Genomic DNA, 24,412 nt, shown 5'->3' on the forward strand with positions numbered 1-24,412 from the left:
AATCGCTGTTCAGACAGCGACGAATGGACTCTCCACCTGCAGGTGTCTAAAAGAACTTGCTTGTCTTCTGTTTGGTTCTTGCAAAATAAGTTGGAGTGAGCAAATCTCTAACAGTGCGTGTTCCGCCCACGCTGGATTTATTTGCACCTTTGAAAAGACACCGTATTGCCGCAGATGTGGCAAAGAGTACTTTTGGGCATCTGAGACGGAAGGATGTCCAAAGCATCACGTCACCTGCTCTGGTCGGCATGGTGGTGGGACGTTGAGGTCAACCGCTTTGGGGTTGGCTGAATCTTTGGTCGCAGGATGCCACACACTTGAAGACAGAAGCAGAAAAGCAGAGCTAAATGCAAAATGTACTCACCGGTGACTCCAATTTTTTTCCCCCCTGAAGAAATGGATGGACGGGTGGCCCCGGCTGGCCGGTGGGACTCTTGTTATTCTGACCCTTTTTAGTGCGCGTTTGGGGCAACAACCGTTTTTTGTGGCGCTCTCTTCTGGTTCAAGAGTGCCCTGCATGTGAATTTGCCTTTCCTGCCTTCTGATTGGATGAGCGCCGGTGTGACGCGGTGCCTCTGTCACTGTGGCGGGGGGTATACGTCGGCATCGGAGCGTCTGCCAACGTCTGAGACCGGCTGGCGGTGTATCGGAAGTGTCGAGTGCGGTGCCGCTGGAGCTCACTCACCAGCTGGTGTTAGGGCCACAGAATGAAGGCCAAGGAGAAGAATAGAAAGAGAAACAGAAACTTCTCCTCCAATTGTTTGATTTGTCTCTTCTGAGCTTCGATGAATTCTTTCAGCTCTTTGTTCCTCTAGGACGGAGAAATGGAAAGCGGCCTTCAAAAGCCAGTAAGCGTGCAAGTAAGTGCCGGGCTGGCTTTGGGCCCTTACCTGTTGCGCGCTGTGCAGCAGATCCATTCTCTCTTGGAGGATGCAAGCGTCGCGCTCCCTTAACTCGCACATCAGGGCTCGCTTCCATTGGTCCACGGCGCTCCTAAGCTCTTCTCTCTGATCCGGCGTCAGCACGTCATTCACGCCAGCGTGGCTGGCTTTTTCGCCGTCCGTGGCGGGCCAGTCCCGCTGCGGTAGCGCCTCGTACAATATGGCCTCCAGCTCCAGGATCCTCTGGGCCGCAATCCTCGTCCATCAGTGGTCCGGCGGGAGATTTGAGGGCGGCTTACCTTATGAGCCTGGTCCATGGAACGCTTCCTGAAGTCCAACTCTTCATCCAGGTAGCCCTTCTGCTTACAGAACATATCCTAGCACAGCTCAAGGTCAGAATTGTTGGGGCACATTGCCGGAGTTCCCCTTGGCTGATGTCGCGTGTCTGTCTACCTTCTCACTTTCAATGTCCAACATCTACTGTTGAAGTGCTGACTTGGTCACTTTGATGTATTCTAACCACTGAGGAAAGGCTGCTGTCACATAAGCAGAATGCGAGAGCGTGCGTGGACGTGCCCGTTACCTTCTCGGCTAGGGTGAGAAGGGTCCTGGCGTGAATCACGACCACCTGCTCCTCGTTGGTGAGATTCTGCAAGAGCCCAAAGGCACAGCGTCAACAAGCTTCTTTCAGCGCAAAGCCTTCCAAAAGTCACATTTGAGCCGCCGAGTCTCGTGGAGTGCGAACATAAGGAGTTCGACATACACTTACGGCGTTATCGCCCAGGATGTCCAGCTTCTTCATCAGATCACTGATGACGATGTCCGGGGGAAAGGCGCAAGGAGCAATGTAAGGTGTTCTGGGACCTCGGGTTAAGGTTAGGGTTGCGAGGGACGCCTTACGTACGCTCACGCCCTCGGCCTCGCAGTAGATCTGCAAAGGGCTGAGGCTGTCTGGGAAACGGACTTGCAGAAACTTCAAGACGGGGGAGCGCCATTCCCTCTCCTGAAAGGCAGAGGCATGCATCCGTCCGTCCGTCCGTCTGTCACATCTCTGGCCTCAACACGCTTGTGCGAGTCTTCCCACCTCCAGCTCCAGGGTGCGGAACTCAAGCAGTTCGTTTTGGTCTCGGATATCCTGGATGTGCTCTTTCAGACGCGCTTCTTCCGCCTCCATCCGCCTGACCTGAAAAGACAGTCAGACCTCATCTGCGGGGCTTCCCGACGGGTGTGACGCCAAGCGACTCCGCCCAGCGCCTTTCTTTCCGTCACCTTTTCGGCCAACTGCTGATTGCTCTGACGCAGCAGCTGCTTCTCCTCCACCCACTTGACATTCTAGAAGAGACAAACGCGTGGACAGCTTTGGAATGTTGTGTCATTTTCATCCACAAATTCTTTGTTTGACTGGAAAATGACATTTGCTTTTCTCCGCATTTTCCCAGCCACGTTCAGGGAGGGGTTGGTCCAGTAATGCCAGACGAATGAATGACTGAAGAATGTAGCTATTTTGTCTGAGAAAAAGGTGTGCTCATTGATGAGCTTACCTGTCCTTGTTGCTTCAGCGCTGACTCCAGATCTGCTACTCTGCTTTGATAGTGACCCATTTCTACCATCAGCTTTTCTCTGGTCTGAAAGGAGGAGGAGGGAGGCTCCTCCTCCTCCTTTCAGACCAGAGAACACCCGAGGCTGGGTGAGAACGGGGAGGCTGCGACCCGGCCGGGGGTTGCGGGAAGGGGCGCCACCTTGATCTCCTTCTCGGCGTCGTAGTCCCCTCCGCTGGTCTGGGCGAGAAGCGCGTAGGCTCGTTGCAGCGCTTGATATTCTTGCGTCAGCTGGCGGTAGCGAAGCTCCGCCTCCTCATGCACACACCAATGCAACACAGCACTAGTGTTAGGGTTTTCCAGGTTATCTTTATCGTAGGATTATGTTGGAACGCAACAGGTAATAAATACCTTACCTTGTCCTCCTTATCTCAAGGTCGTAAAACATCCCCTGACATGTTTAGACTAGAGGACAAGGGCTTTAGCCAGCCTACCCATACCCCCACTCTGTTTCTCTTAATAAATATCCACGTGCAGGAAGGAGGGCAGATTTCATTCCTGAAGCGAGTGATCTCTCCACCTGCAGGTGTCTAAAAGAACTTGCCTTGTCTCCTGTGTGGTTCTTGCAAAATAAGTTGGAGTGAGCAAATCTCTAACATTTTGGTGCCGAAACCCGGGATCCTCATACCCACCATCTGACCGGCGAAGGAGGACGTGCTGCATTGTCGACAAGCCAGCGTCCATTAGGAGGACCTGGAAGAGAAAGTCCTGGGAAGAGAATTCTTCGCTGGGCCAGCATCTTAGGTCTGCCTTCGTCTGACAGAGGTGGATTGACGGGACCCGGCAGTGCAACGAACCAGGGGACAAGTAAGTTAAAGGCCTGAAGTTGTGTGATTGTGTTGTTGCTTGTGAAACGCGTAAAAAGGAAGAAGTGCACAGGAATAAGTTTTGTGGAAGGAGGGGGTGTTGTAGAGTCCCCCTCTGGATGAGGTGTCTCTTTTGGAGCAGTGGTTCTCAAACTGTTTTAAAATCTCAGTACCTCCGTGAATCATTATTTGACGACCACTGTTCTAGGGAGTACAACCTCGCGTTGGCAGGGCTGGGGACAAGGACTTTTGTCTTTAGTTCCCAGGGAAGGTGGGGGGTGTTGTAGAGTCCCCTCACTGGATGAAGCAGCTCCTTTTTTTAAAAAAAAAGGAGGACTTCGCGTTGGCAGGGCTGGGGACAAGGACTTTTGTCTTTAGTTCCCAGGGAAGGTGGGGGGTGTTGTAGAGTCCCCTCACTGGATGAAGCAGCTCCTTTTTTTTTTAAAAGGAGGACTTCGCGTAGGCAGGGATAACTTGCGTGATTGAGTGTGTGACTGGTAGGATAAATTGACTAAGAAGCAGTTCTAGCGTTGATCCACGGCAATAAAACAGGCTAGTAATCTGTCGAAAGGTCAATTTAAACCTGCATTGAGGATCCTCAAAGAAAAAAAATTGGAAAAAAAATGTAAAACCTTAAACTACTGAAATTAAGATGGGAAAAAAGAACGGTAAATCTCTTGCTCTGCTCTTCTTTAAAACGAGAAGTTCATGGCAAGTAGATTTCTTAATTGTATGGAATACATGCTGAAGTGGTAGAAGTGCTAGAGTGTGGTTGAAATCTTAACAAAGAGATGAGAACGAATTCAAGAGACAAAAGCTAGAAAGATGAAAACTGATGCGGTCACAAGTGTTTGTCAGACCAGGAGACAATAAGGCCCCTGTGAGCAGGTGCAAGGCCGCAGCTCAAGCCGCGGCTCAAGCAAGGGGCAAGAGGAGTTTCCGGTCCTATGCAAATCATGTATCGAAATTTAAAAGATCTGAAACCTCTCCCATATGACAGCAAAACATGTCATTGTCAGGTTATCAAAAATCGTTTTAGATTGTTAGAGCCCCTGTCCACACAAGAAGTATGACAATGCTGTTTGTAGGCCCAATTACAAATGAATAGGGATCAAATTGTGTTACACTGAAGTTAAAATATGCAAATCAAGTGGTAAAGAAATGCAACTTGCTTCTAGAAGATAAATAAATAAAAGTAGAATGTGCTGTCCTCGTGTGCATGGGAGGGACCAGCTCATGATCGACCACAGGAAATGGCCAGCCTGTGACGAATCATTGGTGCTGGGAACTACCTTTTGCATGCGAGAGCTGTGCATGTGTGTGCGTATATGTTAAAATGATGAACATTGGCTATAGTTTTAGTATAAAAAAATTTGCTAGACTGTGGTCTATTCAATTTACACCGCAGAACAGAAACAATTTTGACAGATAAAAATGAAAGAAAAAGAGAGAAATCTGTTTGCGAACAGAAACTAATCCACACTAGTGCATGTTAGTGTCAAGCCCTCATGAGAAATTCTGAGTTAACAAAACAACAGAACATGCTTTCAGGAATTGGGAGAAGCTAAATTGTGAATTTAAGATTTTGCAATGCTACATTTAATAGGAATAATTGATTGGTTGTGTTATAAGATTATGCAAACTTTTAAATGCAAGCTAAATCTGAGAGATTGAGTTCTTCAAATTTAAAAACAAAGAAAAGAAATTCAGATTAATTTGCCAATTGTTTGTTTTAGTTAAGTTTTTTTGAATTGGTGGATTGTTCTACCAGGAAACCTGAGTTGAAAATGATATATGAATGTTGTGTGGTGAGCTTGGATGAATTGGGACCAATGTGATAGAAAGACTCCTTTTTGGAGACTGCGTGTGAGATGCAAATGAACATTGATGAATGATAGCCTGAATGAAAAGAAATTACAGGTTGAATGGTTGAAGTCGTTGGCGACTACTATAGAAAATTAGTAGAGCGACTTCGATGAAAGAGTGATTTTGAGCAGGTTGAATGTTAGAAAGAAACACATAGCTTTTGGATTGATAATTAACTAGAAGAAAAAAAACTGGAGAACCAGTAACACATGCAGAAGATGTGTGAACTGAGAAATTGAGAAGCGTTTTGGAAAGAAAGTCAACTTAAATGATGATGGAATCGTATGTAGTAAAGAACGCATTCTCCCAAAAAGTTTGTCAAGGTGTGAGGCATGGGCGTTGCCAAGCCTCAAAAAGGGGGGAGTGAGTAGGACAGATAGTGGAAGATAGTAATAATACAACACGTTATGACAATGAATTTTCAAATACATGTTATATTGTGGTAATTTTTTTGTTCTGGTGTAGATAGGTTAGCAACACGAGAGATTTAGAGGTTCAAAAGAAAGACAGTTAAAAGAAAACATTTTTGATTTGGACAATTGCAGGCTAACAGGAACATGAGAACGATAAGAACTACGAGGTGGGATCCAATTTCATTGGGGAGATTGAGAATTCACAGCACCATACTCTAAGTCACATTTTTGAGCAAGCATGACAATAACATGTGAGAGGTCAAGACATACAGATCAGGGCTTGATGTGGAAAGCAGACCTCGATGAGTTGATTTTCAATAATGATACTGAAGACAACATACTGTCCGATTAAATTGGAACTATAGATAAAATGTAGCTCAAAAATAGGATGAGTTGCAGGATTTACGATATAAAACCGAGACCGCTGTTATTAGGAGAATTTGAAGTTTGGTAAATAAACGTTACCAGCAAATTGATGGAAGCAGCTACATTTGGAAATAGTCTTACAAGTTTGATGTCCCAGCCTGTCATTCTCAGTGTCAGAGTCCCTGAAACCCAATCCGAGACTTCGCCTGCAGCCGTGAACAACTACAAAATGGTGCCTGGCTCTGAAGCACCTTTGACCTTTGGCGAAGGACAAGAAAAGACTGCTGTTGTGCTTGGAGGAGGACAAGTACACTCCGGAGGACAGACAACATCCTCGGGGACGAGAAAAGACAGTGAAAAGCGGAGGAACTCACAATGATGAAAATTGACTCATTTGAACAATGGACTCATTCAAGAGTGATGGATGGGGTCGCTCTGAAGCAACAACAAAAGAACACCAACTTGAGAGGGTGAAGTGCGGCAAAAAGATATGGACTTGGAGTGTCCGACAACCAAATCGCACTCCTTGCTACGGCGTTCCCAAATTTGGTGAAGCTTGGTTCAAAGTGGAAGGGAGGTTCATTGTGCACTGAGTTTGACAGAACTGAGGAGATTTGATAAATAAATAAATAAAAATTTGAAAAATACGTAGGGCTACAGATTATAATCAGAGATTGAACAGATTTGGATAAAACAAATAGGCTAAAACGGTAGGAAACGAGCAAGATCTGATATTTTGGCTCATCAAGCTTAAAACGTAGAGGTCGAGTTATATAAATTCAATGACCCCCGCCTCCCCCGGGACGTGGGAAAAGCTCTGCCGGAGGTGGGAGTTGAAGCTCTTCCTGACAGGAGATTCTGCCAGACGTTCCCAGCAGACCCTCACAGAGTGTTTGGGTCTTCCAGGTCGGACCAGCATCTTCCCCCACCATCGGAGCCAACCCACCAACAGGTGGTGATCAGTTGACAGCTCCGCCCCTCTTTTCTCCCGAGTGTCCAAAACATGCGGCCGCAAATCTGATGACACAACTACAAAGTCCTGGTGCCATTGCCCACGTGAGCATTGAAGTCACCCAGTAGAACGATGGAGTCCCCAGAAGGAGCGCTCTCCAGCACTTCCTCCAGGGACTCCAAGAAGGGTGGGCATAGACACAAACAACAGTCAGGACCCGTCCCCCCACCTGAAGGCGGAGGGAAGCTACCCTCTCGTTCACCGGGGTGAACCCCAATGTGCAGACGCCCAGCCGGGGGGGCAATAAGTATACCCACCACATCTGCTCGACACATCTCACCGTGGGCAACTCCAGAGTGGAAGAGAGTCTAGCCCCTCTCGAGAGGGCTTCTACCGGAACCCAAACTGTGCGTGGAGGCTAGTCCGACTATATCTAGTCAGAATTTTTCTGCCTCGCACACCAGCTCGGGCTCCTTTCCAGCCAGAGAGGTGATATTCCATGTCCCAAGAGCTAGCTTCTGCAGCCGGGGATCAGACCGCCAAGGTCCCTGCCTTTGGCCACCGCCCAGCTCACACTGCACTCGACCCCTTTGGCCCCTCGCACAGGTGGTGAGCCCATGGGAAGGGGGACCAACGTTTCCTTTTCGGGTTGTGCCCGGCCGGGCCCCATGGGCGAAGGCCCGGCCACCAGACGCTCGCCTTCGAGCCCTGCCTCCAGGTGCAGCACAACCAACGTGTGGAAAAGATAATGCGCACGACATTTTTTCTCAAAAGCATGACTTGAAAGAAGGTCCAAACCAGACAAACAGCAGAGGATGGTTTTGATCTATCCACCTCTGGGTTATGGGCCCAGCACGCTCCCGCTGCGCCACTCTGCTGCTCAGTGCTAGCAATTCATCAAGTCCTCTAATCGGCTAACAAGCATTCGGTTCCAACTCGTAACTGGATTCTGACTGTCACTCATTACATTATGAACAAAGCTCAGTCGGGCAGCACTAACCTGGATGCTGGTGGAGAAACCAACTTTTTATCCACTTTCACATTTTATTAGAAATGTCAACAAAATTCAATGTTGAAACTGCAGTTGGTAGGTAGTGTCGCTGAAGCGCTGGATTTAGGCTCTCAGTCTCTACTAAGGCGTGCGTTCAAATCTTGTGTTAGTTCCGCTCTATTCTTCTGGCCTGACTCCTTTTGGCGCAGCCGTTGTACATATGATGACCCTGGAAAGTTCTTGGCAAATTCTCATTTGCCTTTCATGTTCATCGGGTCTACCATTTTAATAGGTATCTACACTGTGTATTTGGATAGAGACTGGTCAAAGGGGACACATATATGCCTCGTGAACTACTACATGCATTACTGCGGATGAAGAAGAGTGAACAAATAAGTCATCAGACAAGTTTGCCGATTTTTTAGTGCCCATTAGAGCAGCACTCTGTTCCGTACTGTAACCTGTTAGGTTTGTTCCCAGTTCTTTATCTTTAATGCTCGATATGCTAACAGTAATTACCAAGAGAAAGCCTTCACAGTTTAACTATTTAATGTATGCCAAAATGATTGATGCACAGCTGTGGAGCCCTTTCTGCGAGATGCAGAAGAAGGTTCCTCTCCCAGCGCCAAGGTTCCTGCTCTTATACTACTCTGGCCGCCTTCCTGCAAGGAGGCGACTGCCTAGCCTGTGTGATAATGTGTGACCTTGTCATCTTAACCGAGAGCGACTTCTACATATGTGCAAAGGGTTTCATAGAGTAGAGAAAGCTAATAAAGCAAGAGAAGTGTTACAGCGATATAATGGCATAGCTCAAGCTCCCTAGCTAATCACATGTGCCAAAGAGGCCTATTCTAACAAACCGTTGGTGAGAATGGGTAGACGGGGAAGCCTGTAAGCGAGTCCCTCACTCGCATACTCCATCGCTTCTCTGCCTTTTGGCTAAGATAAAGTGTAGTATCTGTTCTTGGGTTTGGGGGATTAAGAGAGCTGACCGTAGAAGAGAGAATTTTAACCATAAAAGTGGTGATTTTACCCTTGCTTTTACTAATCAGTTCTGTTTTCATCCCAGCAAGTAAGTTGCTTTTAGAATTGGACCGAGCCATTTTTTACTTCACCTGGAAATCCAAGTCAGAGGGACTGAAGAAAAAGAAAAAAAAAAACAGAGGAGAAGGAGTCCCGAACTTAAAACTCTTCCTCGGAAGCAGATATGTTGCCCTGCACCTGCGAAGCGCGCTCGTTACACCAAATGCATCGAAAAGCCAAGCAATGACACGATTCTGGATGGGCTCATACTGTCACGGTCGGGTGGTGGAGCATGGAGCAGGACGACCAAGTGCAGCTTGGACCAGGGTTTATTGAAGCAACTCAAAATACAGACTCGGTAAACTGACATGACTTAAACAATAACTTGACTGACTGACCGGGACGTGGAACAAGAAGACAGCAGGACATGACGGCACCAAGACAGGACGACACACCGAACGACAGGAACCAAAACCAATGACCAAAACCAATGACCAAAACCAATGATCCGACAGGGAGAGAGGGGCAGACAGGACTTTTATACACGACAGGTAACGAGAGGCAGGTGGGAACAATCACACTGATCATGGGCACACAGGAGGGGAGGGGCGAGCACACAGACAGAAACCAAGACAGACACATAGTGGAGCAGGGCGAGACGTGACACATACCTCCGGAAACTAAAGCTAATACCCATCGACCAATGAATTCCTGTGTCTTTTAACGCGCCACCTTCTTATTTCTTCACCAAAAAGTTTTTGAAGAACTTTAAATTACAGCAAGAAAATAGTGACATTTTAACAAGTCACAGATCTATGATCTCTGTCGTACAGCGGGAAGTGGTTTGTCCAGTGCTCGGACCCGCATTCGGCGAGCCCACAACAGTTTGGCACAACGTCAACCACCCCGCCCTCTCGAAACAAACTTGTTGGGACCTGTCGTGGATGGTGGCCCATGATGGCCTCCCAGTCAGGTCCGTTATGCACTCCCGGGGCATATCAGCGCTCTCAACGTGCCCCCGACCTGGCTGTGGCACCCAGGAGTCAGTGTGGCACCTGCTCAGGTAGTTCATGGCTGCCGTATACCTGTGGGCGACCTGCAGTTCCCGGCAAGGGAAGTGTTGAATGCAGACATCAACATCTCAACAGACCCTTCGCACCCAGGTTGCAGCCTGTTTGAACTACTCCCCTCCGGACGCCGTTATAGAGCTCTGTACACTAAAACCAGCAGACACAGAGACAGCTTCTTCCCCCAGGCTGTCGCTCTGATGAACTCACACCACTCTTAGAGTCTCAGAGTCATTACTGTGCAATAACATCCCGCTTTCCACACCTTTTTTGTTTACACTGTTTGTACTATGTGTCCTCTCTGCATCCATTGCAGCCTGGTCATCCTCGAAGAGGGACCCTCCCATCTGTGGTCTCTTCTCAAGGTTTCTCATTTCCCCTAGCTGGAGTTATGAGTTTTTCCTTGCCCTCTTGGGAGTTTAAGATCAGTTTAAGATCAGGGGATGTTTGAGAATATCTTTCATTTTTCACATGTTGTTGTTAGTCACCTAAATGTTGAACAGAGGCTGTGATTTACCGAAGTCAAATTCCTTGTTTGGCACGCTCAAACATGGCGAATAAAAAACTCTTGAATCTTGAATCTTGAACCTTGTACTCTATGGGGTGAGCCCGTTGAAAATCAAGCAAGAAGACTTTACAAAGCAGTGGCTCACTTTTGCTGCCATCAAAGACGCCATGTGGACTTCCAGAAATTTGCTGGTAAGGAGGCACAGACAGACAAGGAAATGATGGAATTGGGCTAAAATGGTGCACGAAAACAGTGTGTATTCACCTTTATATTTTGCTTCATGTAGCCTTATCAAAATGAATAAAACTTCTCTCTGTATGTGCATTCACGTGTAACATTGAAGGAGGTAGATATTTTGTTTCAATAAATAAATACCATCATTGTCTATTAAGACACTAAAAGTTGATGGAACATTTTTTTGTAGGGCTGCTGTGTTTTAACAAGGAAAGACTCATGTGCTTATGGATGAAGACGACTTGTACTTGTGATTGTGCTTGTGAACAGTAAAGAGGAGTGCTTGTGCAATTGACAGGGTTGGTTATTGGTTTTTATTTAAAAACAATATTTTTTGCCAAATTACAATAGACTGGCATGTGCCAATTCAAATGGGTCCCACCAGAAGTTAAACTGCATTGATAAACGAAGCCCCTTCGTTAGTCATCACTTTACCGTGGAGGAGGGGTTTGCACGCCCCAATGATCCTAGCAGCCATCTTGTCTGGGGCTTCATGCCCCTGGTAGGGTCATCCATGGCAAACGGATCCTAGGTGAAGGGCCAGACAAAGCACGGCTCTCACAAGCCCCTTATGAAGAAAAACATAAATGGATTTTGTTTTCCCTCGCCCGGACGCGGGTCACCGGGCCCCACATCTGGAGCCAGGCGTGGAGGTGGGGCTCGAAGGCGAGCGTCTGGTGGCCAGGCCTTCGCCCACGGGGCCCGGCTGGGCACAGCCCGAAAAGGAAACATGGGTCCCCCTTCCCATGGGCTCACCACCTGCCGGAGGGGCCAAAGGGGTCGGGTGCAGTGCAAAATGGGCGGCGGAAAAAGGCAGGGACCTTGGCGGACCGATCCCTGGCTGCAAAAGCTGACTCTTGGGACATGGAATATCGCCTCTCTGACTGAAAAGGAGCCCGAGCTGGGCGTGGGAGGAGTTTGGCGAGGCCATGGAGAATGACTTCCGGATGGCTTCGAGGAAATTCTGGTCCACCATCCGGCGTCTCAGGAGGGGGAACCAGTGCACCGTCAACACTGTTTACACTGGAGATGACGTGCTGCTGACCTCGACACGGGACGTCGTGAGTCGGTGGGGAGAGTACTTTGAAGACCTCCTCAATTCCACCGACACGCCTTCCATTGTGGAAACAGGGCCTGGAGACTCTGAGGTGGACTCTCCAATCTCTGGGGTCGAACTCACTGAGGTAATCAAAAAAGTCCTCTGGGGCATGGCCCCGGGGGTGGATGAGATCCGCCCAGAGTTTTTAAAGGCTCTGGATGTTGTGGGACTATCATGGCTGACACGCCTCTACAGCATTGCGTGGACATCGGGGACGGTGCCTCTGGATTGGCAGACTGGGGTGGTGGTTCCCCTCTTTAAGACGGGAGACCGGAGGTTGTGTTCCAACTATAGGGGAATCACACTCCTCAGCCTCCCTGGTAAGGTCTATTCAGGGGTGCTGGAGATGATGGTCTGTCGGGAGGTCGAACCTCGGATTAAGGAGGAGCAGTGTGGCTTTTGTCCTGGCCATGGAACAGTGGACCAGCTCTACACCCTGGGCAGGATCCTCGAGGGGGCATGGGAGTTCGCCCAACCTGTCCACATGTGTTTTGTGGACTTGGAGAAGGGGTTCAATCGTGTCCTTCGGGAAGTTTTGTGGAGGGTGCTTCGGGAGTACGGGGTGCTGAGCCAACTGATAAGGGCGGTTTGGTCCCTGTATCACCAATACCAGAGTTTGGTCCGCATTTCTGGCAGTAAGTCAGATTCTTTCCCAGTGAGGGCTGGACTCTGCCAAGGCTGCCCTTTGTCACCGATTCTGTTCATAATGGTTATGGACAGAATTTCTAGACGCAGCCAAGGCGTTGAGGGGGTCCAGTTCTGGGACCTCAGCATTGCGTCTCTGCTTTTTGCAGATGACGTGGTGCTGTTGGCTTCTTCAAGCCGTGATCTCCAGCTCTCACTGGGGTGGTTCGCAGCCGAGTGTGAAGTGGTCGGGATGAGGGTCAGCACCTCCAAATCCGAGGCCATGGTCCTCGGTCGGAAAAGGGTGGGATGCCCTCTCCGGATCGGGGATGAGATCCTGCCCCAAGTGGAGGAGTTCAAGTATCTTTGGGTCTTGTTCACGAGTGAGAGCAGGATGGAGCGCGAGATCGACAGGCGGTTTGGTGCAGCGTCGGCAGTAATGCGAACTCTGTACTAATCCGTCGTGGTGAAGAGAGAGCTGAGACAAAAGGCAAAGCTCTCAATTTACCGGTCGATCTACGCTCCTACCCTCAACTATGGTCACGAGCTTTGGGTCGTGACCCAAAGAACGAGATCCAGAATACAAGCGGCCGAAATGAGTTTCCTCTGCAGGGTGTCCGGGCTCTCCCTTGAGAAGCTTGGTCATCCGGGAGGGACTCGGAGTAGAGCCGCTGCTCTTCTACGGTGAGAGGAGCCAGATGAGGTGGCTCAGGCATCTCATCAGGATGCCTCCTGGACGCCTCCCTTTGGAAGTGTTCCGGACATGTCCCACCGGTAGGAGACCTCGCGGGCGATCCAGGACGTGCTGGAAAGACTATGTCTCTCGGCTGGCCTGGGAACGCCTTGGGATTCCCCGGGTTGAGTTGGATGAAGTGGCTGGGGAGAGGGAAGCCTGGGAGTCCCTCCTAAAGCGGTCTCCCCCTCGACCCAACCCGGATAAGCGGAATAGGATGGATAAATGGATGGATGATAAACGAGGTTTTAAACGTGATTGTCTGTCTGCACTCGGCATAATTTCTCTGTTTATGTGAACATGTTCACACGTGCCGGTATGAATTATGTGAACGTATGATTGTTGCACGGAGTATGATATAGGCGGCTATCCGTTGCAATATTGATATTCTTTCGCAGAGCATCAACAAATTGAGATATACTCTTATTGTTCCTCTCCACGGAAATGGTATACTCTTTATTGTTCCTCTCCACAGAAATCTTTAGTAAAAGGCGAAAGATTTATTCGATCTGAAGAGAAACGAGTGATCTGAAAATCTGAGTCAAAACGGGCCACCCCACTGCTGGTCTCACTAAATTCACAGGCGGTCTCACACTCAAATTGCAGCAACCATTCCTTCTAATACAAACAATAGAAGTTGATGGATTTACTATACTTACAAGGACTCAAGCAAAATAGAATGTTTAAACGAGTATTTTGTGTTCATTAATGTCTCACTTACTTTAAACATTGTTGGCGCACAGGATTGTAGGTATCTGATCGAACACTGATGGCGCTCGTTCTTTCAATTATATTGGGCGTCTATTTTGATTATTGATGGTAAAAACAGTTGTATGTCTTGGTACGTGTACTTTTGGTCTGAGAGAACGGGAAATGATCCCATCCCTGTGTTTTACTTGAAAATTTGTAATTTCATAACTTTATTCAACACAAATCGGGAAACAAAATACGATCGTAATTTCTCAAATGATTTTTCAAACTTCGGAAATGCTCTATGTCTCCCTTGTGTCGCAAATAATTGAGGCTTTTGACGTTGCTGGCATGGTTTGGAGTGTAATTCACCTCCACTGCGTTGGTGGCGTTTGATATTTGACATTAGAAAATATTTCTGTCATTTTACTTTAGAAAGTAAAAGTTGTTTTCTAGAAATCCATACTTGTGATGTATGAGGAACAACAATCGGGCGCATTCTTAAAAAGACAGACCTACAGCCGACAAAAAGGTTTTGATACGTTCATATCATATGACGAGTCAGGAACGTGGTAATTACATATTATTTTGCATTTGCTAATTTGGTGAATACAGTTTAGCGAGCAAATGCACAGTGTTAGAGATTCGCTCAGTCCAACTTATTTTGCAAGAACCACACGGGAGACGAGTAAGTCCCTTTAGACACCTGCAGGTGGAGAGTCCATTCGTCGCTGTGCGTACAGCGATGTTCGAATGGAGGTCTGACTCTCGCCTCCTGCAAGAGCATTTTTATTAAGAGAAACAGGGTGGGGGTAAGAGTGGACTGAATAGAGAAAGCCCTTGACCTCTAGTCAAAACATAGCAAGGGGTGTTTTACGACTTTGTGTAGGATGGGACACGCTAGGTGATTTATCACAGGTTGCATTCCAACATAAGCATAAAACTAATCTAGCTAGGTTATTTATTACAGGCTGCATTCCAACATAATCATACGATAAGAATAATCTGGAGAACCCTGACACACAGTTCCAGAGTACAGTTAATTACATAGTCAAAAGCGTTCAGTGTGTCACAGCATCGCAGACTTAAACTCCATGTGCATACTACTGCGCTTAATTTTTGTTTTCATCAGAAAGACCAGAGGAGAGCGCGAACACAGTCCCCCACTACCAGAAATAATGCAGTCAAGATTCACACAGTAGGGGAATTTGCAGAGGTCAGCACAACCGTAGTGCAATGGCTGAGCCTCACATGGGGTGAACCACCTTCTTGATCATGGGCCGACGTCTTTACCGCACACGCCATTTTCAGTCACGGGCTTAATTGCTAAAAACGTGTGGCACACATACACACTCAGTGGATGAAACAGGATTCGTAGAACTGTTTAAGTCAAAGTCAAAGTCAAAGTCAGCTTTATTGTCAATTTGTCCACATGCCGAAGACATACAAAGAAACCGAAATTTCGTTCCCCCCTATCCCATGGTGACAAGACATGGCCCACAACAGACAAACAAGTAAACAAGTATAACAAAAGCGTGCTGAATAAATAATGAATAAATAACACAACAAATAAATAAATAAATAAGAGGAGCAAAAAAAGGAGCAAGTGTGCGTACAGCAGACATTCCAGAAAATAGCGCAACAGTGCCGCACGCTACGCAGAAGGGGGTAGCGAGTTCAGGGCCCTAACAGCCTGGAGAAAGAAGCTGTTGGCGAGTCTGGTGGTGCGGGAGCGCAGGCTCCTATACCTCTTCCCAGAGGGCAGAAGGTCAAACAAAGAGTGAGCCGGGTGACTCACATCTCTGGCAATCGAGGTTGCCTTGCGGGCGAGATGGGAGGTGTAAATGTCCTTCAGGGAGGGGAGCGAAGCACCAATAATCTTACCAGCCGTATTCACTATGCGCTGCAGGGCCTTCAAGTTCTGTTCAGTGCAGTTACCACCCCAGACAGCGATGCAACTGGTGAGGACGCTCTCAATGGTGCCACGGTAGAATGTAGACAGGACTGCCTGAGGAGCACATGCACGCCTGAGCTTCCGCAGGAAGTACAGGCGGCGCTGAGCTTTCTTTGCCAGTGACGAGGTGTTTGCGGACCAGGAGAGGTCCTCACTGATGTGCACCCCCAGGAACTTGGTGCAGCTCACCCACTCCACCACAGCACCGTCGATGATCAGCGGCAGGTGTGTTGTGTGACCCTTCCGGAAGTCAACAACGATTTCCTTGGTCTTATTGACGTTCAGCAGGAGGTTGTTGTCCCTGCACCACATGGTCAGAAGGTCAACTTCCGACCTGTACCGAGTCTCGTCGCCCTTCGTGATGAGACCCACCAGAGTCGTGTCGTCAGCAAACTTCACTATGCGGTTGTCGCTGTAGGTCGCAGTGCAGTCATGCGTCAGCAGGGTGAAGAGCAATGGACTAAGCACGCAGCCCTGGGGGCCCCCGTGCATGCATTGCCTTTTTTAACCTGAGAACCCTAAAACTGTATGAATTTGTATTTATTGAAAACGTCCAACATTACCACTGAATAATATTTTTTTTCCTGAACAAGTTTTGAAAATGACAAATATATCAAATAACAATAACATAAACAGTTCACCGCCACACAGCCCCAAGCACCGGCATCGACTTCCAGGCGTGTGGCAGCGTGGACTTCCATCCCTGGAGGTGGCACTTCCAGCCACAGAGGTGGAAGAGAGCTCCATAGAATAGGACCGGGTGTGCGTGAAACATATAATAGTTTTTCAAACCTTCTGTGTCACTCCAAATCATTAAATCCTTCAAACTAGTGGTAGAGTGTCCACCCTGAGACTGGAAGGTTGTGGGTTCAAACCCCGGCCGGGTCATACCTATAAAAATGGGACCCATTGCCTCCCTGCTTGGCACTCAACATTAAGGGGTGGAATTGGGTGTTAGATCACCAAATGATTCCCGAGCGCGGCACCGCTGCTGCTCACTGCTCCCCTCTCCCCCAGGGGATGGATCAAAATCACACGGGGATGGGTTGAATGCAGAGGACAAATCTCACCACACCCAGATGTGTGTGTGATGATCATTGGGAAAAAAAAAACTCTTCGTCCTCTGTGTCACTTACAAGCAAAGCCACTAAAGATGCCGGTAGTACATGGGGCCCTTCGTCATCTTCGTCATCCCGTGATCGAATCCTTTGTCCTTTAAGTAAACAACCGCCGCGCCGCTGATGTCACTTGCAGTTCAAACTACAGTAATCCCTTGCTACATCACGGTTCGTTTATCCATTTTTCGTTTTTTTTTTTTATTTTGAAAATTTGTGACAAAAAATCACGTATAAGTTGCTCCTCAGTATAAGTCGCCCCCCCACCCAAACTATGAAAAGAAACGTGACTTATAGTCCAGAAAATACGGTAATGACAACACACAATACAACAAAACACAACACAACAATACTTACCTTTCCTTTAAAATCTTTTTCTCTACCTAACACAGACAGATAATGGGAGAATGTGTCACAATGTGAAGGAGATGTATTGGGTAATGCAGAAACAAAATAAAAACTATTATTTAATGTTTGACACATTATCCACTAGGCTACTTTCCTCTTGACATTCATTAAATTGACAACGAAGGGACTTGAACCCCTTAATCTTCTGATCCAGTCAGTTAACTCCACTTGAATCTAGGCTGTAGATTTACTGTATATGCTCAAAAATCATTGCACTGCTATCACTTGTCAGAATTTCCTGTATGGCTATCTGGCCTAATGGATAAGATTTCAAATCTAAACAGGTATTCATGTCTAGTGTATCATCAAATTGAAAGAGGAAAATATGTCACGGTCGGGTGTGGAGCATGGAGCAGGACGACCAAGTGCAGCCCGGACCAGGGTCCACCGAAGCAACTCAAAATACAGACTCGGTAAACTGACATGACCTAAACAATAACTTGACTGACCAGGACGTGAAACAAGAAGACAGCAGGACACGACGGCACCAAGACAGCACGCCAACACCGAACGACAGCAACCAAAACCAAAACCAATGATCCGACAGGGAGAGAGGGGCAGACAGGACTTTTATACACGACAGGTAACGAGAAGCAGGTGGGAACAATCACACTGATCATGGGCACACAGGAGGGGAGGGGCGAGCACACAGACAGAAACCAAGACAGACACATAGTGGAGCAGTTGGGGGCGAGACGTGACAAAATATAGGTAAACTGTTTTTGTGCTGTTTTGATCTTTGTTGTGGTGACCCCAAATGTCAGTGACAAAAGCCAAAAGAAAGAGGCACATTTTTCATCTGATGTACAATTTTTAATTTGTTTCTCTTGACTCCAGTTGAGCAACCTGTGCTTGCTGATATTCACAATCCCTGCTTACTTTGCTGCCCTACCCCTTAAAAGAAGAAAAAGTTATTTTAGTCTGAGCAACCTGCTCCCTACTGAAAATAGGGTTTTCAACTAAGGCTTCCAACTAGGACTAGGGTTTCCAACTAGGGCTAGAGTTAGGGTTAGGGCTAGTTTGGACTAGGTATATAAAAAGTCTGCCCCACCTGAGGACCGAACTCTTGACCTTTAGATTGTGAGACTGGCATGCTAGCACCTGCATTAATGAGGCTGTGCATTTACAGTTTTACAATTCTTTTTTACTGTAAAATTGATCCAACCACCGGCCATTTCAATCAAACTGAACTTCACAGAAAGATAAAGTGACTTTTAGTCTGAGCATTCTGAAACTAGGGTTTCCAACTCGGGTTAGGGAAGCCAACTAAGGTTTCAAATTGTGGCCAGGGTTTCCAACTGGGGCTTCCAACGAGGATGAGGGTTTCCAATTCGGGCTAGAGTTAGGACTATATAAAAGTGTGCCCTGTGTGAGGGTCGAATTTACGACCTCCAGATTATGAGACTGACACACTACCACTTCCGCGAACGAGGCTATGCATTTGCAATTTGTGCAATTGTTTTTTACTGTAAAATTGATTCAACCACCGCCCATTTTGATCAAACTTAACTAGGCTAGGGCTAGGATTTCCAACTAGGACTAGGGTTTACAGGTAGGGCTAGATTTAGGGTTGGAATATATATAAATCATGCACCGTGTGAGGATCAAACTCTCGACTTTCAGATTACGACACTGACGCGCTACCGCCTGCGCCAACGAGAATTTGTGGCACCTGTCTTAAAATTCTATTTTACTGTAAAATTGATTCAACCACCGGCCATTTCCATCAAACTGAACTTCATCAAAAGAAAAAGGTACTTCTGTCTGACCATTCTCAAAGTTGGGTTTCCAACTGGGGCTAGGGTTTCCAACAAGGGCTCGAGTTAGGGTTAGGACTAAATAAAACATAGCCCCGTGTGAGGGTTGAACTCACGACTTTCAGTTTACTAGACTGACGCGCTACCGCCTGCGCTACCGAGGCCATGAATAGTTGGTTTTACAAAGCTATTTTACTGTAAAATTGATTCAACCACTGGCCATTTCAATTAAACTCAACTTCACAGACAGTAAACCTTATTCTATGTATTATTTATTATTCTTTTCTATACTGTCAGAAAGGTTTTGGTTTCTGATTTCTTTTTTGTTGTGCTGACTCCCCCCCAATCTCCATTTTCAGTGCAACAAAGTGACAAAAACCAAAAGAAAAAATGCTTTCTCTATTGCACACTAGAGCCAGCATTTCCAACTAGGGCTAGGGTTTCCAACTAGGGTTCCAACTCCGGGTAGGGTTTCAAACTAGGAATTCCAACTGGGGCAAGGGTTTCCAATTAGGGTTTCCAACTCGGGCTGGGGTTTCCAACTAGAGACAACATTGGACAGCTGCCACTTGTTGGGAACCTTTAAATGTTTAGTCTTATCAACGAATGTGTTTCAGAGGCCAGATTTAAAACGTGGCTTCTGGTTTTCGTGAACCAAACCCATTAAAAAAGTGAAAGAATGAAACAGTTCTTAATAGGAGAAGCCTGGTTAGCTCAGGTGGTAGAGCATGCAAGTCTTAATCTCAGGGTTGTGGGTTCTATCCCCATATTGGGCAGCCCACACTTGTCGGGAACCTTTGATTCTTTAGTCTTATCAATAGATGTGTTTCAGAGGCCACACTTAAAACATTTCTCTATTTCCCCTAACCCATTCAAAAAAAATGAAAAAATGAAACAATTCCAAGGTCGAAAAGCCTGGTTAGCTCAGTGGGGAGAACATGCGACTCTTAAACTCAGGGCCGTGGGTTCGGTTCCCACATTGGGCATCCTTGCTTGTTGGGAACCGTTAAACAGTCTTATCAAGGCCACACTGAAAACATGGAGTATTTCACATGGCGATGTGGCCTAATGGATAAGGCACCTGACTTCGGATCAGACGATCCCTTTCATAGTCAATTTAACGTGTCATGCTTTGAAATCAAAAACTTGACTTCAGTCTGAACCAACTCTTGACTGATTGATTGAACTTTATTCATCCCACAGCAGGGAAATTCACTTGTCACAGCAGCGCATATCAGTGCAATAATAATACGAGTGCAAGAATAAAACAAGTGCCAGAATTACAAAAAAGAGTAAATAACAGACAAGGATAAACACAAGTGCTGCTAGTAGAGACGAAACACATTCATTTTATCAGGCGGCATGCATGTTGTAAAGTCTGACAGCAGAGGGAATGAAGGACCTGAGGAACCGTTCCTTCCTACACCGAGGGTGCAAAAGTCTGCCGCGAAAGGAGCTGCTCAGGAACCGCACACTCTCATGGAGGTGGTGAGAGGTGTTGTCCATGATGGATTTAAGCTTAATCAACGTCCTCCTCTCACCCACAACCTCAATGGAGTCCAGGGGACAGCCCAGAACAGAGCTCGCTCTTCTGAGCATCTTATTCAGTCCCCCCCTGTCCCGGTCACTACTGCCCCCACCCCAGCAGACCACAGCGTAGATGATGGCCGAGGCCACCATAGAGTCATAGAAGGTCCGGAGGAGAGCCCTGCACACACCGAAGGACCTCAGTCTCCTCAGCAGATGGAGGCGACTCTGGCCCTTTTTGTACAGGATATGGGTGTGATCAGTCCAGTCCAGTCCAGTCCAGTTTGTTGTTAAGGCGAACACCCAGGAATTTGTAGTTCTCCACTACCTCACTGTCCGATCCCTGGATGTTCATTGGAGTGAAGATGGGTGCTGTCCTCCCGAAGCTCACAATCAACCCCTTCGTCTTGCTGGTGTTGTTCACCTGATGCTGGTTGAGCTCACACCAGCTGACAAAGTCCTTGATGACCAACCTATATTCCAGATCGTTCCCCTCTGCGACATTTCAAACAATGGCCATGTCGTCGGAGAACTTCTGGATTTGGCAGTGCGCGGTGTCGTGGGTAAAGTCTGACGTGAACAGGGTGAAAAGGAAAGGAGCACCCTACCCTGGGGGACACCAGTGCTGCAGTGCACCACGTCGGACTCACTGCGATGTAACCTCACAAACTGCGGCCGGTCGGTGAGGAAGTCCGTTGTCCATGCAGTCAGGCACTGGTCCACACCCGCCTTCTCCATCTTCACCCTAAGCAGTGACGGCTGGATGGTGTTAAAAGCGCTGAAGAAAACAAAGAACATGATCTTCCCAGTGCTCCTGTTGTCCTCCAGGTGAAGCAGTGTTCTGTGCAGTAAATAAATCAATGCATTGTCCACCCCAACACCAGGCAGGTAAGCAAACTGCAGGGGGTCCAGCTGCGCTCCCACTAGTGAACGCAGGTGACCCAGGATGATCCTCTTCATAGTCTTCATCAGGTGGGAAGTCAAGGCAATAGGCCTGAAGTGGTTAGGCTCCTTGGGGCATGGCACCTTTGGTACAGGGACCACGCAGGAGGTCTTCCACAGTACTGGGACCTTGTTCAGGCTCAGGCTTAGGTTGAACAGGTACCTGACCACACCACTCAGCTGGTCCGCACAATCCCTGAGCAGTCTCGGCCAGATGCCGTCTGGGCCCGGGGTCTTCCCTGCTTTGATCTTTCTGAAGTGAACCTGAAGATCTGTAAAGAAGAGGGGGATGTCGGAAGACCGGGGTGATGGAGTGGAGACAGGAGACAGAAGAGTGACTCCGGGGGAGGGGGTTGGTGAGCTGGCGGGGGGGCTGGAGTGTCGAAGGTGGTAGAAAAAGATGCGGAGCGAGGTGAAGGGGTGGGGGGGGGAGGCGGAATCAAATCTGTTGAAGAACAGATTGAGTTCATGCACCTGTTGGATTTTGTCCACAATTTAGGGAGCGCACTATCTGCGCCTCACGGCAAAAGTCATTGCCAATCACCAGTTATCCAATTTACTCACTGTGTGCTCGTTTGATTTCTTCAGATTTAGGAAAATGCTAAGACACTGAAGCAGAAATTAGACTTACACAGGTTGGTTGAGTTCAATCACAATTCTTGTTCAGAAAGCTCTGTCTTCAGGAAAGTACAATACAGCGCTGGGCCTTTCAAGAGCGCAAAGTCTCCATTCAGAAAAGGCCACCTTCAAGGTTCTTTGGTCAGCTTATATTCAGTCGGCCAGTGTGGGCCGAGTTTGATGGGTGATGAGTCTTTGGGGTGGGGCAAGTTCACAGGAGAGTTTGATTCCATGGGAGTGGGTGCTGGTTCGGTGAGAGCTGGTTCCGTGGGGTTGGGTGCTGATTATGGGAGATTCGATTTGTGGGGGCTGTTGTTGTCCTTTCCGTCTTTCAGCCTTGACGATCGTCTTTGGCTTGGCTGTCTCCCTCTGGCACCTGCTGGTTTTATCTCCAAGTGACCTTCCTGTAAACATTCTTGCACATATACTGTTCCACCTCATCCATTCATCATTCTTTCAATTTTGTCATTTTGTACGGAATTATGTGAGCTTTTGGCTGTGACATCATCTACCTATTTATTAATGTTCCCTGACCATGCAAAGTTTGTACTCACCACTTACCATGTTTTTGTTTGTTTGTTCTTTTGATCTCCATGTACTTGCTTACGTCATCATATTCTTAATTTAATCATGCTTTCAACCATATCTTTTCTTTGTTAGGCAAAATATTTCCCTCTGTCCAGAACGTTCAGTAGTAATCGAAAACTGGTGTCTAGAATTAGTCAAAACATAAGATACAATCAAGTACTGAACATTTTTAGACAACTTTGGCAGTGTCCGTGATTTAGAAAATCATCAGGCATGCATTGAACAGTTCCTTAAGGGTCATTAAGCTATTCAGGCAATATATCAAAAAACATTTGTTATTTCAAAGTGCTCAGAAATATATATATCAGATCATAAAGTTATAAAAACCTTTCTCATTACCACTTATCAAAAATGTCTAGTTATGTCTTCTTTATTGATTTGGTGTGTAGGTATAATTATGTTTAAAATGTTTCTTTTATTTATTTAATATGTGAATATACTTGTCTGCTTATGTACTTTATTCAATGAGGTTTGAGCCAGGGCTGTGGACTCGGTCGGATTTTTGCACCGAGTCCGGCCTCTTGACCACCGAGTCCGAGTCCGGGTCCCAGTCCGGCTGTCAATTTTTTCCGTTAATTCATGTGACTGCTTCGTCTTTAGTCAAGGCTAATTTAGATCAAAATCTATCAGAACGAACGCAACTGCTTTCACACTGGCTGGTTCGGCTTATATAGGATCCCTTGCTGAGAGGGCGGACGTAAAAGTGAGGCGACGTTCCAATCGGACGTCGGATCGATAACATTTTCCCTGCCCCACCGGAGTTGTGCTAGTTCATAACGTAGATCACTCGAGGCATAGTCATAAATGTACGGTTGACAATTTAACCGATAGAAGTGGATACATTGGAACATAACCTACACTCTAATATATTATTTGACATGGTATTAAATGCGTGGCTTTACAAAAATGGTCATTGAAGCCCACCCTTAGCCCTGAGTGCCATTGGCATGAGGCAAAACGCTTGAAAACACTCTTGCCCAATTAAATAACCATTCTGAAACACGGGACATGTAAGATAATATTTTTTAATCATTAATTACACCATTATAGCTCAGACATTTATCTAAACACAAATAATTAGTGACGACCCCACAACTATCGAAACACATCAATGATATAAGCTGGGTGACATAATCGTCCTTGACATTGGTACATAATGTAAACATTAGCCTAAGTGCAACTCAACGTGGCCACATTGATCGTAAGCAGGGCTGTGGACAGTATTCCTACTCGCATTCTGAGCAGCATGATGAAAATAAAATTGAACGTGATTTTTTTATTGTCGGACTCGGTGGACTCGGTCAAAATCAGCACCGAGTCTGAGTCCGAGTCCGGCAAAAATGACAGAGTCCGACCGAGTCCGAGTCCCCGAGTCAGAGTCCAAGTCCAGGAATATAGGTACGTTTTGTGTGCCAAATCTTCATTACAGCCAATAGCAGATTTCTGATTAAAGGTACAAAAAGAAAAGCAATGACTATGTGTGTCCGCTGGTTCTTCTCTGCAACACAGGAAGTTTGCATTCACTACAGTTGTGCCCATCGGCAAAAGGCAGCCCCCAACTACCACATGAGTAGCCGACAGGCCTGTTCTAAAACAACTCACTGATGAGGACGTATTATTTTCAAGGAATGTTCTAGAAGTAATCGTTGTTA

The 24,412-nt window shown here is 47.0% G+C and overlaps 1 non-coding gene and 2 pseudogenes across 1 annotated transcript; 1 reads left to right on the forward strand and 2 right to left on the reverse strand.

The window, feature by feature from the left end:
• Positions 1–8,792: 8,792 nt before the first annotated feature.
• LOC125993358 (U2 spliceosomal RNA) lies at positions 8,793–9,000 on the forward strand (annotated as a pseudogene).
• A 4,603-nt stretch (positions 9,001–13,603) lies between these two features.
• LOC125993369 (U5 spliceosomal RNA) lies at positions 13,604–13,688 on the reverse strand (annotated as a pseudogene).
• A 1,301-nt stretch (positions 13,689–14,989) lies between these two features.
• LOC125993389 (U1 spliceosomal RNA) lies at positions 14,990–15,155 on the reverse strand. The gene has a single exon (XR_007490183.1). It is a non-coding gene; the product is annotated as a U1 spliceosomal RNA (small nuclear RNA).
• Between the last annotated feature and the right edge of the window lie 9,257 nt (positions 15,156–24,412).

The sequence above is a fragment of the Syngnathus scovelli genome, unplaced genomic scaffold (genome assembly GCF_024217435.2).
Source record: "Syngnathus scovelli strain Florida unplaced genomic scaffold, RoL_Ssco_1.2 HiC_scaffold_28, whole genome shotgun sequence".
Lineage (NCBI taxonomy): Eukaryota > Metazoa > Chordata > Actinopteri > Syngnathiformes > Syngnathidae > Syngnathus > Syngnathus scovelli.